The sequence below is a fragment of the Dendrobates tinctorius genome, unplaced genomic scaffold (genome assembly GCF_039654945.1).
Source record: "Dendrobates tinctorius isolate UK_male_01 unplaced genomic scaffold, ASM3965494v1 ptg000360l, whole genome shotgun sequence".
In the NCBI taxonomy this organism is placed as follows: domain Eukaryota; kingdom Metazoa; phylum Chordata; class Amphibia; order Anura; family Dendrobatidae; genus Dendrobates; species Dendrobates tinctorius.
In genome coordinates, this window is record NW_027362026.1 from 4,190,853 (window position 1) to 4,205,896 (window position 15,044).

The window sequence follows — 15,044 nt, forward strand, 5'->3', positions numbered from 1 at the left end:
GCACTCTCAGCCTCCTATATATCGTACAGATCACACTCTCAGCCTCCTATATATCGTACAGACCGCACTCTCAGCCTCCTATATATCGTACAGACCGCACTCTCAGCCTCCGATATATCGCACAGACCGCACTCTCAGCCTCCTATATATCGTACAGACCGCACTCTCAGCCTCCTATATATCTTACAGACCGCACTCTCAGCCTCCTATATATCATACAGACCGCACTCTCAGCCTCCTATATATCGTACAAACCTCACTCTCAGCCTCCTATATATCATACAGACCGCACTCTTAGCCTCCTATATATTGTACAGACAGCTCTCTCAGCCTCCTATATATCATACAGACCGCACTCTCAGCCTCTTATGTATTGTACAGACCGCACTCACAGCCTCCTATATATCTAACAGACCACACTGTCAGCCTCCTATATATTGTACAGACCGCACTCTCAGCCTCCTATATATCGTACAGACCGCGCTCTCAGCCTCCTATATATCGTACAGACCGCACTCTCAGCCTCCTATATATCGTACAGATCGCACTCTCAGCCTCCTATATATCATACAGACCGCACTCTCAGCCTCCTATACATCTTACAGACCGCACTCTCAGCCTCCTATATATCGTACAGACTGCACTATCAGCCTCCTATATATCGTACAGATCACACTCTCAGCCTCCTATATATCATACAGACCGCACTCTCAGCCTCCTAAATATCGTACAGACCGCACTCTGAGCCTCCTATATATCGTACAGACTGCACTCTCAGCCTCCTACATATCGTACAGACCCCACTCTCACCCTCCAATATATCGTACAGACCACACTCTCAGCCTCCTATATATTGTACAGACCGTACTCTCAGCCTCCTATATATCGTACAGATCGCACTCTCAGCCTCCTATATATCATACATATCGTACAGACCGCTCTCTCAGCCTCCTATATGTCGTACAGACTGCACTCTCAGCCTCCTATATATCGTACAGACCACACTCTCAGCCTCCTATATATCGTACAGACCGCACTCTCAGCCTCCTATATATCGTACAGACCGCACTCTCAGCCTCCTATATATCTTACAGACTGCACGCTCAGCCTCCTATATATCGTACGGACTGCACTCTCAGCCTCCTATATATCGTACAGACCGCACTCTCAGCCTCCTATATATCGTACAGACCGCACTCTCAGCCTCCTATCTATCTTACAGACCGCACTCTCAGCCTCCTATATATCATACAGACCGCACTCTCAGCCTCCTATATGTCATACAGATCACACTCTCCGCCTCCTATATATCATACAGACAGAACTCTCAGCCTCCTATATATCGTACAGACGGCACTATCAGCCTCCTATATATCGTACAGATCACACTCTCAGCCTCCTATATATCATACAGACCGCACTCTCAGCCTCCTATATGTCGTACAGACCGCACTCTCAGCCTCCTATATATCATACAGACCGCACTCTCAGCCTCCTATATATCGCACAGACCGCACTCTCAGCCTCCTATATATCATACAGACCGCACTCTCAGCCTCCTATATAGTGTAGAGACCGCACTCTCAGCCTCCTATATATCGTACAGATGGCACTATCAGCCTCCTATATATCGTACAGATCACACTCTCAGCCTCCTATATATCATACAGACCGCACTCTCATCCTCCTATATATCGTACAGACCACACTCTCAGCCTCCTATATATCATACAGACCGCACTCTCAGCCTCCTATATAGTGTACAGACTGCACTCTCAGCCTCCTATATATCGTACAGACGGCACTATCAGCCTCCTATATATCGTACAGATCACACTCTCAGCCTCCTATATATCATACAGACCGCACTCTCAGCCTCCTATATATCGTACAGACCACACTCTCAGCCTCCTATATATCGTACAGACCGCACTCTCAGCCTCCTATATATCATACAGACCGCACTCTCAGCCTCCTATATATCATACATATCGTACAGACCGCTCTCTCAGCCTCCTATATATCGCACAGACTGCACTCTCAGCCTCCTATATATCGTACAGACCACACTCTCAGCCTCCTATATATCGTACAGACCGCACTCTCAGCCTCCTATATATCTTACAGACTGCACTCTCAGCCTCCTATATATCGTACAGACCGCACTCTCAGCCTCCTATATATCTTACAGACTGCATTCTCAGCCTCCTATATATCGTACAGACTGCACTCTCAGCCTCCTATATATCGTACAGACCACATTCTCAGCCTCCTATATATCGTACAGACCGCACTCTCAGCCTCCTATATATCGTACAGACCACACTCTCAGCCTCCTATATATCTTACAGACCGCACTCTCAGCCTCCTATATATCATACAGACCGCACTCTCAGCCTCCTATATGTCATGCATATCACACTCTCAGCCTCCTATATATCATACAGACCGCACTCTCAGCCTCCTATATATCGTACAGACCGCACTCTCAGCCTCCTATATATCATACAGACCGCACTCTCAGCCTCCTATATATCGTACAGACCGCACTCTCAGCCTCCTATATATCATACAGACCGCACTCTCAGCCTCCTATATAGTGTACAGACCGCACTCTCAGCCTCCTATATATCGTACAGACCGCACTCTCAGCCTCCTATATATCATACAGACCGCACTCTCAGCCTCCTATATATCGTACAGATCACACTCTCAGCCTCCTATATATCATACAGACCGCACTCTCAGCCTCCTATATATCGTACAGACCGCACTCTCAGCCTCCTATATACCGTACAGATCACTCTCTCAGCCTCCTATATATCGTACAGACCGCACTCTCAGCCTCCTATATATCGTACAGACCGCACTCTCAGCCTCCTATTTATCGTACAGACCGCACTCTCAGCCTCCTATATATCATACAGACCGCACTCTCAGCCTCCTATATATCGTACAGACCGCACTCTCAGCCTCCTATATATCGTACAGACCGCACTCTCAGCCTCCGATATATCGCACAGACCGCACTCTCAGCCTCCTATATATCGCACAGACCGCACTCTCAGCCTCCCATATATCATACAGACGGCACTCTCAGCCTCCTATTTATTGTACGGACCGCACTCTCAGCCTCCTATATATCATACAGACCGCACTCTCAGCCTCCTATATATCGTACAGACCGCACTCTCAGCCTCCTATATATTGTACAGACCGCACTCTCAGCCTCCTATATATCTAACAGATCACACTCTCAGCCTCCTATATATCATACAGACCGCACTCTTAACCTCCTATATATCGTACAGACCGCACTCTCAGCCTCCTATATATCGTACACACCGCACTCAGCCTCCTATATATCGCACAGACCGCACTCTCAGCCTCCTATATATCGTACAGACCGCACTCTCAGCCTCCTATATATCGTACAGACCGCACTCTCAGCCTCTTATATATCGTACAGACCGCACTCTCAGACTCCTATATATCGTACAGACCGCACTCTCAGCCTCCTACATATCGCACAGACCGCACTCTCAGCCGCCTATATATCGTACAGACCGCAATCAGCCTCCTACGTATCGTACAGATCACACTCTCAGCCTCCTATATATCATACAGACCGCACTCTTAACCTCCTATATATCGTACAGACCGCACTCTAAGCCTAATATATATCGTAAACACCGCACTCAGCCTCCTATTTATCGCACAGACCGCACTCTCAGCCTCCTATATATCGTACAGATCACACTCTCAGCCTCCTATATATCGTACAGACCGCACTCTCAGCCTCCTATATATCGTACAGACCGCACTCTCAGCCTCCGATATATCGCACAGACCGCACTCTCAGCCTCCTATATATCGTACAGACCGCACTCTCAGCCTCCTATATATCTTACAGACCGCACTCTCAGCCTCCTATATATCATACAGACCGCACTCTCAGCCTCCTATATATCGTACAAACCTCACTCTCAGCCTCCTATATATCATACAGACCGCACTCTTAGCCTCCTATATATTGTACAGACAGCTCTCTCAGCCTCCTATATATCATACAGACCGCACTCTCAGCCTCTTATGTATTGTACAGACCGCACTCACAGCCTCCTATATATCTAACAGACCACACTGTCAGCCTCCTATATATTGTACAGACCGCACTCTCAGCCTCCTATATATCGTACAGACCGCGCTCTCAGCCTCCTATATATCGTACAGACCGCACTCTCAGCCTCCTATATATCGTACAGATCGCACTCTCAGCCTCCTATATATCATACAGACCGCACTCTCAGCCTCCTATACATCTTACAGACCGCACTCTCAGCCTCCTATATATCGTACAGACCGCACTCTCAGCCTCCTACATATCATACAGAACACACTCTCAGCCTGCTATATATCATACAGACTGCACTCTCAGCCTCCTATATATTGTACAGACCGCATTCTGCCTCCTATATATTGTACAGACCGCACTCTCAGCCTGCTATATATCGTACAGACCGCACTCTCAGCCTCCTATATATTGTACAGACCGCACTCTCAGCCTCCTATATATCATACAGACCGCTCTCTCAGCCTCCTATATATCGTACAGACCGCACTCTCAGCCTCCTATATATCGTACAAGCCACCTCTCAGCCTCCTATATATCGTACAGACCGCTCTATCAGCCTCCTATATATCGTACAGACCGCACTCTCAGCCTCCTATATATCGTATAGACCGCACTCTCAGCCTACTATATATCATACAGACCGCACTCTCAGCCTCCTATATATCGTACAGATCGCACTCTCAGCCGCCTATATATCATACAGACCGCTCTCTCAGCCTCCTTTATATCTTAAAGACCGCACTCTCAGCCTCCTATATATCGTACAGATCATACTCTCAGCCTCCTTAAAATCTTACAGACTGCACTCTCAGCCTCCTTATATATCGTACAGACCGCACTCTCAGCCTCCTATATATCGTACAGACAGCTCTCTCAGCCTCCTATGTATCGTACAGACCGTACTCTCAGCCTCCTATATATCTTACAGACCGCACTCTCAGCCTCCTATATATCGTACATATCGCACTCTCAGCCGCCTATATATCATACAGACCGCACTCTCAGCCTCCTATATATCGTACAGACCGCACTCTCAGCCTCCTATATATCATACAGACCGCACTCTCAGCCTGCTATATATCGTACAGACCGCACTCTCAGCCTCCTATATATTGTACAGACCGCACTCTCAGCCTCCTATATATCATACAGACCGCTCTCTCAGCCTCCTATATATCGTACAGACCGCACTCTCAGCCTCCTATATATCGTACAAGCCGCCTCTCAGCCTCCTATATATCGTACAGACCGCTCTATCAGCCTCCTATATATCGTATAGACCGCACTCTCAGCCTACTATATATCATACAGACCGCACTCCCAGCCTCCTATATATCGTACAGATCGCACTCTCAGCCGCCTATATATCATACAGACCGCTCTCTCAGCCTCCTATATATCTTACAGACCGCACTCTCAGCCTCCTATATATCGTACAGATCATACTCTCAGCCTCCTTAAAATCTTACAGACTGCACTCTCAGCCTCCTATATATCGTACAGACCGCACTCTCAGCCTCCTATATATCGTACAGACAGCACTCTCAGCCTCCTATGTATCGTACAGACCGTACTCTCAGCCTCCTATATATCTTACAGACCGCACTCTCAGCCTCCTATATATCGTACATATCGCACTCTCAGCCGCCTATATATCATACAGACCGCACTCTCAGCCTCCTATATATCGTACAGACCGCACTCTCAGCCTCCTATATATCATACAGACCGCACTCTCAGCCTCCTATATATCGTACACACCGCTCTCAGCCTCCTATATATCGCACAGACCGCACTCTCAGCCTCCTATATATCGTACAGACCGCTCTCAGCCTCCTATATATTGTACAGTCTGCACTCTCAGCCTCCTATATATCGTACAGCTCGCTCTCTCAGCCTCCTATATATCGTACAGACCGCACTCTCAGCCTCATACATATCGTACAGACCGCTCTCTCAGCCTCCTATATATCGTACAGACCACGCTCTCAGCCTCCTATATATCGCACAGACCGCACTCTCAGTCTCCTATACATCGTACAGACCGCACTCTCAGCCTCATACATATCGTACAGACCTCTCTCTTAGCCTCCTATATATCGTACAGACCGCACTCTCAGCCTCTTATATATCATACAGACCACACTCTCAGCCTCCTATATATCATACAGACCGCACTCTCAGCCTCCTATATATCGTACAGACCGCACACTCTCGGCCTCCTATATATCGCACAGACCGCACTCTCAGCCTCCTATATATCGTACAGACCACACTCTCAGCCTCCTATATATCGTACAGACCGCACTCTCAGCCTCCTATATATCATACAGACCGCACTCTCAGCCTCCTATATATCGTACACACCGCACTCAGCCTCCTATATATCGCACAGACCGCACTCTCAGCCTCCTATATATCGTACAGACCGCACTCTCAGCCTCCTATATATCGTACAGACCGCACTCTCAGCCTCTTATATATCGTACAGACCGCACTCTCAGACTCCTATATATCGTACAGACCGCACTCTCAGCCTCCTACATGTCGCACAGACCGCACTCTCAGCCGCCTATATATCATACAGACCGCAATCAGCCTCCTATATATCGTACAGATCACACTCTCAGCCTCCTATATATCATACAGACCGCACTCTTAACCTCCTATATATCGTACAGACCGCACTCTCAGCCTTCTATATATCATACAGACCGCACTCTCAGCCTCCTATATATCTTACAGACCGCACTCTCAGCCTCCTATATATCGTACAGACCGCACTCTCAGCCTCCTATATATCATACAGGCCGCACTCTCAGCCTGCTATATATCGTACAGACCGCACTCTCAGCCTCCTATATATTGTACAGACCGCACTTTCAGCCTCCTATATATCATACAGACCGCTCTCTCAGCCTCCTATATATCGTACAGACCGCACTCTCAGCCTCCTATATATCGTACAAGCCGCCTCTCAGCCTCCTATATATCGTACAGACCGCTCTATCAGCCTCCTATATATCGTACAGACCGCACTCTCAGCCTCCTATATATCGTATAGACCGCACTCTCAGCCTACTATATATCATACAGAGCGCACTCTCAGCCTCCTATATATCGTACAGATCGCACTCTCAGCCGCCTATATATCATACAGACCGCTCTCTCAGCCTCCTATATATCTTACAGACCGCACTCTCAGCCTCCTATATATCGTACAGATCATACTCTCAGCCTCCTTAAAATCTTACAGACTGCACTCTCAGCCTCCTTATATATCGTACAGACCGCACTCTCAGCCTCCTATATATCGTACAGACAGCACTCTCAGCCTCCTATGTATCGTACAGACCGTACTCTCAGCCTCCTATATATCTTACAGACCGCACTCTCAGCCTCCTATATATCGTACATATCGCACTCTCAGCCGCCTATATATCATACAGACCGCACTCTCAGCCTCCTATATATCGTACAGACCGCACTCTCAGCCTCCTATATATCATACAGACCGCACTCTCAGCCTCCTATATATCGTACACACCGCTCTCAGCCTCCTATATATCGCACAGACCGCACTCTCAGCCTCCTATATATCGTACAGACCGCTCTCAGCCTCCTATATATTGTACAGTCTGCACTCTCAGCCTCCTATATATCGTACAGCTCGCTCTCTCAGCCTCCTATATATCGTACAGACCGCACTCTCAGCCTCCTATATATCGTACAGACCGCACTCTCAGCCTCATACATATCGTACAGACCGCTCTCTCAGCCTCCTATATATCGTACAGACCACGCTCTCAGCCTCCTATATATCGCACAGACCGCACTCTCAGTCTCCTATACATCGTACAGACCGCACTCTCAGCCTCATACATATCGTACAGACCGCTCTCTTAGCCTCCTATATATCGTACAGACCGCACTCTCAGCCTCTTATATATCATACAGACCACACTCTCAGCCTCCTATATATCATACAGACCGCACTCTCAGCCTCCTATATATCGTACAGACCGCACACTCTCGGCCTCCTATATATCGCACAGACCGCACTCTCAGCCTCCTATATATCGTACAGACCACACTCTCAGCCTCCTATATATCGTACAGACCGCACTCTCAGCCTCCTATATATCATACAGACCGCACTCTCAGCCTCCTATATATCGTACACACCGCACTCAGCCTCCTATATATCGCACAGACCGCACTCTCAGCCTCCTATATATCGTACAGACCGCACTCTCAGCCTCCTATATATCGTACAGACCGCACTCTCAGCCTCTTATATATCGTACAGACCGCACTCTCAGACTCCTATATATCGTACAGACCGCACTCTCAGCCTCCTACATGTCGCACAGACCGCACTCTCAGCCGCCTATATATCATACAGACCGCAATCAGCCTCCTATATATCGTACAGATCACACTCTCAGCCTCCTATATATCATACAGACCGCACTCTTAACCTCCTATATATCGTACAGACCGCACTCTCAGCCTCCTATATATCATACAGACCGCACTCTCAGCCTCCTATATATCTTACAGACCGCACTCTCAGCCTCCTATTTATCGTACAGATCGCACTCTCAGCCTCCTATATATCATACAGACCGCACTCTCAGCCTCCTATATATCGTACAGACCGCAATCTCAGCCTCCTATATATCGTACATACCGCACTCAGCCTCCTATATATCTCACAGACCGCACTCTCAGTCTCCTATATATCGTACAGACCGCACTCTCAGCTTCTTATATATCGTACAGACCGCACTCTCAGCCTCCTATATATCGTACAGACCGCACTCTCAGCCTCCTATATATCGCACAGACCGCACTCTCAGCCTCCTATATATCGTACAGAACGCACTCTCAGCCTCCTATATATCGTACAGTCTGCACTCTCAGCCTCCTATATATCGTACATACCGCACTCTCAGCCTCCTATATATCGTACAGACCGCACTCTCAGCCTCCTATATATCGTACAGACCGCTCTCTCAGCCTCCTATATATCGTACAGTCCGCACTCTCAGCCTCCTATATATCTTACAGACCGCACTCTCAGCCTCCTATATATCGTACAGATCGCACTCTCAGCCTCCTATATATCATACAGACCGCACTCTCAGCCTCCTATATATCTTACAAACTGCACTCTCAGCCTCCTATATATCCTACAGATCGCACTCTCAACCTCCTATATATCATACAGACTGCACTCTCAGCCTCCTATATATTGTACAGACCGCAGTCTCAGCCTCCTATATATCGTACAGACGGCTCTCTCAGCCTCCTATATATCGTACAGACCGCACTCTCAGCCTCCTATATATCGTACAGACGGCTCTCTCAGCCTCCTATATATCGTACAGATCACACTCTCAGCCTCCTTAAAATCTTACAGACTGCACTCTCAGCCTCCTTATATATCATAAAGACCGCACTCTCAGCCTCCTATATATCGTACAGACCGCACGCTCAGCCTCCTATTTATCGTACAGACCGCACTCTCAGCCTCCTATATATCGTACAGACCGCACTCTCAGCCTCCTATATATCGTACAGACCGCTCTCTCAGCCTCCTATATATCGTACAGATCACACTCTCAGCCTCCTTAAAATCTTACAGACTGCACTCTCAGCCTCCTTATATATCATACAGACCGCACTCTCAGCCTCCTATATATCGTACAGATCGCACTCTCAGCCTCCTATATATCGTACAGACCGCACTCTCAGCCTCCTATATATCGTACAGACCTCACTCTCAGCCTCCTATATATCGTACAGACCGCACTCTCAGCCTCCTATATATCGCACAGACCGCACTCTCAGCCTCCTATATATCTTACAGACCGCACTCTGAGCCTCCTATATATCGTACAGATCGCACTCTCAGCCGCCTATATATCATACAGACCGCACTCTCAGCCTCCTATATATCTTACAGACCGCACTCTCAGCCTCCTATATATCGTACAGATCGCACTCTCAGCCTCCTATATATCATACAGACCGCACTCTCAGGCTCCGATATATCGTACAGACCGCAGTCTCAGCCTCCTATATATTGTACATATCGCACTCAGCCTCCTATATATCGCACAGACCGCACTCTCAGCCTCCTATATATCGTACAGACTACACTCTCAGCCTCCTATATGTTGTACAGACCGCACTCTCAGCCTCCAATATATTGTACAGACTGCACTCTCAGCCTCCTGTATATCGTACAGCCTGTACTCTTGGCATCCTATATCACATACAGACCGCACTCTCGGTCTCCTATAACAGATGCTTTCTATAAGAGGCTGAGAATGTGGTATGTACAGTATATAGGATGCCGATATTGTGGTGTATAAGGCGTATTGGCCTCGTATATGACACATAGGCTGTCGGCCTCCTATTAGCCTTCCTATGAGACATACAGACTGTCGGCATCCTATTAGGCCTCCTATAGGACATACAAAGTGTCGGCCTCCTATTAGGCCCCCTATTAGCCATACAGAGTATTGGCCTCTTAGATACTGTACAGACTGCACTCTCTACCTATGTACGGCATACAGGAGGATGATAGTGCGGTCTGTATGGTTGGTATACAGGCCTCATATGACATATTAGGCCATATAAGAGTGTGATGTGCGTGTGTGTATCTTATATAGAAGGGACTGGCAGAAATTGTGATCTGTGATGCTGCATCATGTCATGAGTATGAGCAGGGCCGGTTTTAGGTAAAGTGGGGCCCTAGGCAAAGTTTAAAATGGGGCCCCAAATGCTAACATATTGCACATCACACAGAAGCATTTTGATTGTATTCACATGCGCTGAGTTCAGGACGCTAAATGAGTGTGATCGACAATATTGAAGTCGTTCAACACTTATTTCCCGGCCTCTTTCCACTGTCTGAGAAAGAATGATGGAGACAGAACAATCACTAATGGATCAATCTGTCCCCATACAGTATCATGTTATCAGCAGCACATCTACATTTTACATCCCATAGTCCTCAATATAATATAATGTGCCCCGTAGTCCTCCATATAGTATAATAAACTCTTCAGTCCTCCATATAGTATAATATACTATATGGAGGACTATGGGGAGTGTATTATACTATATGGAGGACTGAGGAGTGTATTATACTATATGGAGGACTATGTGACACATCCTACTGATACCGGCCCGGTACCGAGTAACCCCACGGCCCTGGGAGGGCGGCCCAACTTGGCGTCATGAACAGGATGACAAGACCCGATGCCATCGAACAGGATGTCGAGACCCGATGCCATCGGGTTCTGTGTGCCTAAGATTTGTTGGACTTAAAACTTTTGAGAATGTGCAGAAGACCCAATTTAATAGACTGTGAAATGGACATTAAAAATAGCTGCTGGCGCAGAGAAGAAGGACGTGATGATATGGGAGGTCCTAGGAAAAGACAGCGAACGGTCTTGGGCAGCCCCTGCCTGAATTACTATGTCACAGCAACATGGCCCACCCCCCGAGGCGTTCGTATACTGGCTTGGTATGGAGGCGCTGGAAGAAGACACCGCCCCAAGAAGGAGGGGCAGAAGCCAGTGGCGGGAAAGGGGCCGAGGCAGGAAGAAGAACGCCAGAACGCCATTTTGGAAGGAGACGGGAGGAGGTCTGCGGAGCGCAGGGAGGTTGTGCTGAATCTCCCTGGCGCCATGGCTGAAGGTTCCAACCCAGTATCGGAGATGAACCGCCGGCAGCTGGAGGAAGAGATTGCCCGGCTGACCCAATGTTTGCAACTGAGGCATGAGGCCTTGTGGAGGCTGAACTGGCAGCACGCCCGGGAGGGGCCTACACCTGCGGTAACCGCCGCTGCTGCACCGGAGCTTCCCCAGGAGATCCCGCGGAGCCTACCGCCGCCATCACACCACCAGCAGCATCCGGAGCCCCCTCGCTGCCGCCACCGGAAGAGTTGTATGAGGCCCTGGGAGCTGAAGCGGAGGAAGAGAAGCTCCCATCCGGACCTGACGCGGCTGCGCAGGTCCCGTCAGAGACCCCTGCAGACCCGGAGCCGCCGTTAGCTCGACCGCCATCCCCGGTGACGCACCGAGCGGCGTCCACTGCCACCATGCCTGCACCGGAGCAGAACCCACACCGCCAGGAGGCTCCAGGTATGTCTGATGTCCCTGCACCTGGGAAGGCTCTGGGGTGCACCGCGGTCGCAGCAGCTGGCTAGGTCGTGCTAGATCTGGTCTGGGACCGGAATGCCTGTCCCCGGGGGGAAACACCAGAACCCCTGACGGTGGTGCCGCGGTACCAAACCAGCCTGAACCGGTCTCAGGAGGAACGGGAGGATGATGAGAACTGGGCTAGCTGTCAAGCTACCATCCGGCAACTGGCAGCTGAACACCGGGAGAGGGAGCAGCGCCGGCTAGCGGTACTAGGCCCAGATTTGAACCGGAAGGAGCGGACCCGTGTCGGTCATTATGGTCCCTGCGGCAGGTTGGGGCCACGTTCTGAATGTGAACCATGAGAGGGAGTTCGGCTTCATCCATGACCCTAGCCTGATCTCCAACCTATTTTTCAACCGGAGAGATGTGGAACCTCATTTGAGAAAGGGGCACCCTGCCAGGAACCTAAGCCCGGGAGATTGTGTGACCTTCACCAGACATGAAGGATTGAGAGGCTGGTATGCTATGAACATTAGGCGAGTCCCGGAGGATCTCATCCAGACCTGCAGGCAGGAACCACCTACTGCCCCCATATGCCAAGGTGTACCAAAGATAAGGAAAACCTCAAGCTTCACCCCACTGGAGGAAGAGTACCTGAAAACTGCACATGCATTCCTTTCATCTGGTAGCAGTTCCCAATCATCAGCTTCCAGAATCCCAGGAGGGAACAACAATCATTAGTTAAGATGTTTCTGAAAATAACTCTCGTTGCCCAGGAGGGTATTTGCACCGTTGTGCCTTTTTTGTTCATCAGGTTTTCTTCAGTTTGCCCAGTTTTATTGGCAGCCCTTTTTGATATTGAACTGTGGAGATCATGAACGCTGAGTGATCCAGAACTGTGTTTGTAAATAGTTGCACCTCTTTAGGTGCCCTCTCTTGGTTTTACATAGACACTTTGCAAAGATAATGTCTACCTCATGTGGAGCGTGACTCCAATCAAAGGACACTGCAAGAGATCCCGGCTGGGAGCAGTGTCCAGCATTTACAAGAATTATTGAAAGTTTTAATGTGAAGTATTTGATGATGTGTCTTATGATAAATGTTATATGAGATGTAGGAATGTTTTAATAAAGAGATGAGAGATTTGAATAAAAGAATTAGTACTTGGAAAATGTAGATGGTGAACCAAGTATATAGAAAAGTAGAAAGTGTGAAAAAGGAAAGATGATGAAGAAATGTGTTGATGAAGAATACTGACGTGATAGTGAGTAATAGATAATGACACTTTGAATTTAGTGAGAATTGCACTTTTGAATTAAGGCTTTAGAAAGTTACTTAAGACTTGTTTGCAACGTTCAAGAATGAGTACCTCCCACATTGGGAAGTTTAGTATAAGAAATGCTTATTCAGCATTACAAAAATTTGTATGTTCCTGTGTTGTCAACTTTGCCTTGCAGCCCACGGACGTGCTGTGTTTAATGGGGGGTATGTGGTGCCCCTGAGGCTCAGTCGCCACAGAGGTACTGCACCTTCTCTTAAGGTGTGGTGCCCCACCATCCATGTAAGGTGGGAACTCCTGACCATGCTCCAACACTCGCACCCCACACAACAGGGTAGTTCAGCAAAGCCACATTGCGGTTCTTGCTTAGAGTATAGCAGAGCACCTTTGGTGTCTCCCTGCTTGAAACATGAAATGTGCTGGGAGGTGGGTGGAGTTGAGAAAACATAAAAGAGTGGGAAGGTTTAGGATTTGAGGTCGGTCAGTCGGTCAGTCAGTCAGAGAGTCACTCAGAGAGGAGTGAGGAAGGAAGATCCCTGAGAGAGGGATGGAGGAAGGAGTGCTGCAGCAGACCTGAGTGACCCAGGCATGCTGGCATGGGAAAGGAAAGAAGGAGAAAGACATTGAACTGAAGCCTGAGCTTCCATAAGAAAGAAAGACAAGTACGGAACGTAGGAGAATAAAAGAACACAGAGGACGAGGGTTAGAGGAAGAACCCTGCCTAGAAGTTCTAAGCGCAAGGCCGGGGCCCGGTCCCCGAGGTTGTATGGACACTAATGGTTCTGCAGCAGACACCGGTGGAGTAGTGGGCTGTAAATGCACTACTCCCATCTAAGACTTGGGGGCACAACAGCAACACGGATAGAGAGCCGGGACTCAGGAGTGAGAAGTCCCCGAAGCAGGCTACAGCTGTCTGCCATACAAGTAGAGTTCTTGGGTACATCTGATAGAAGGAACTCCAGTGTAACTCAGTACTAGGAGATCTTCACACTAAAGGCACTATAAGAGGAGACGTTCAGAAAGGCACATGTTGGTGGAGCGTGGGAAGGGAGCATTCCATCTTGCCTGGAGGTTGGCTGGGTCCCTGACCCGGAGGACACAGTACGGAGGCGGGCACCTGTGTGTACTACAGACTGTGAGTAAAGCTTTGGAACTACAAGCCCTGGTGTCCTCCATTGATTCTTGCGCCAACACACCCAGCACCGCTACATCTGGGTACCAGCCTCTACACCACCTGCGCCTCTCCTCTTCCCCTACATCCACACTGCCCTGGGGCTACAGCTCCACCTGTGGGGAGCTTCACCATCTTGGCTGCAACCCATCACCAGCCCCAGAGGATCTGCCAGCAGCGTCGGCCTAACACCTCACTTGCGGAACACCACAGGTGGCGTCACAAACTATTCCATCTAACTACATTCCACCATTCACAGTTTCCCCATTACTTGGGCGCCCAGGGCCACGGTCCGGG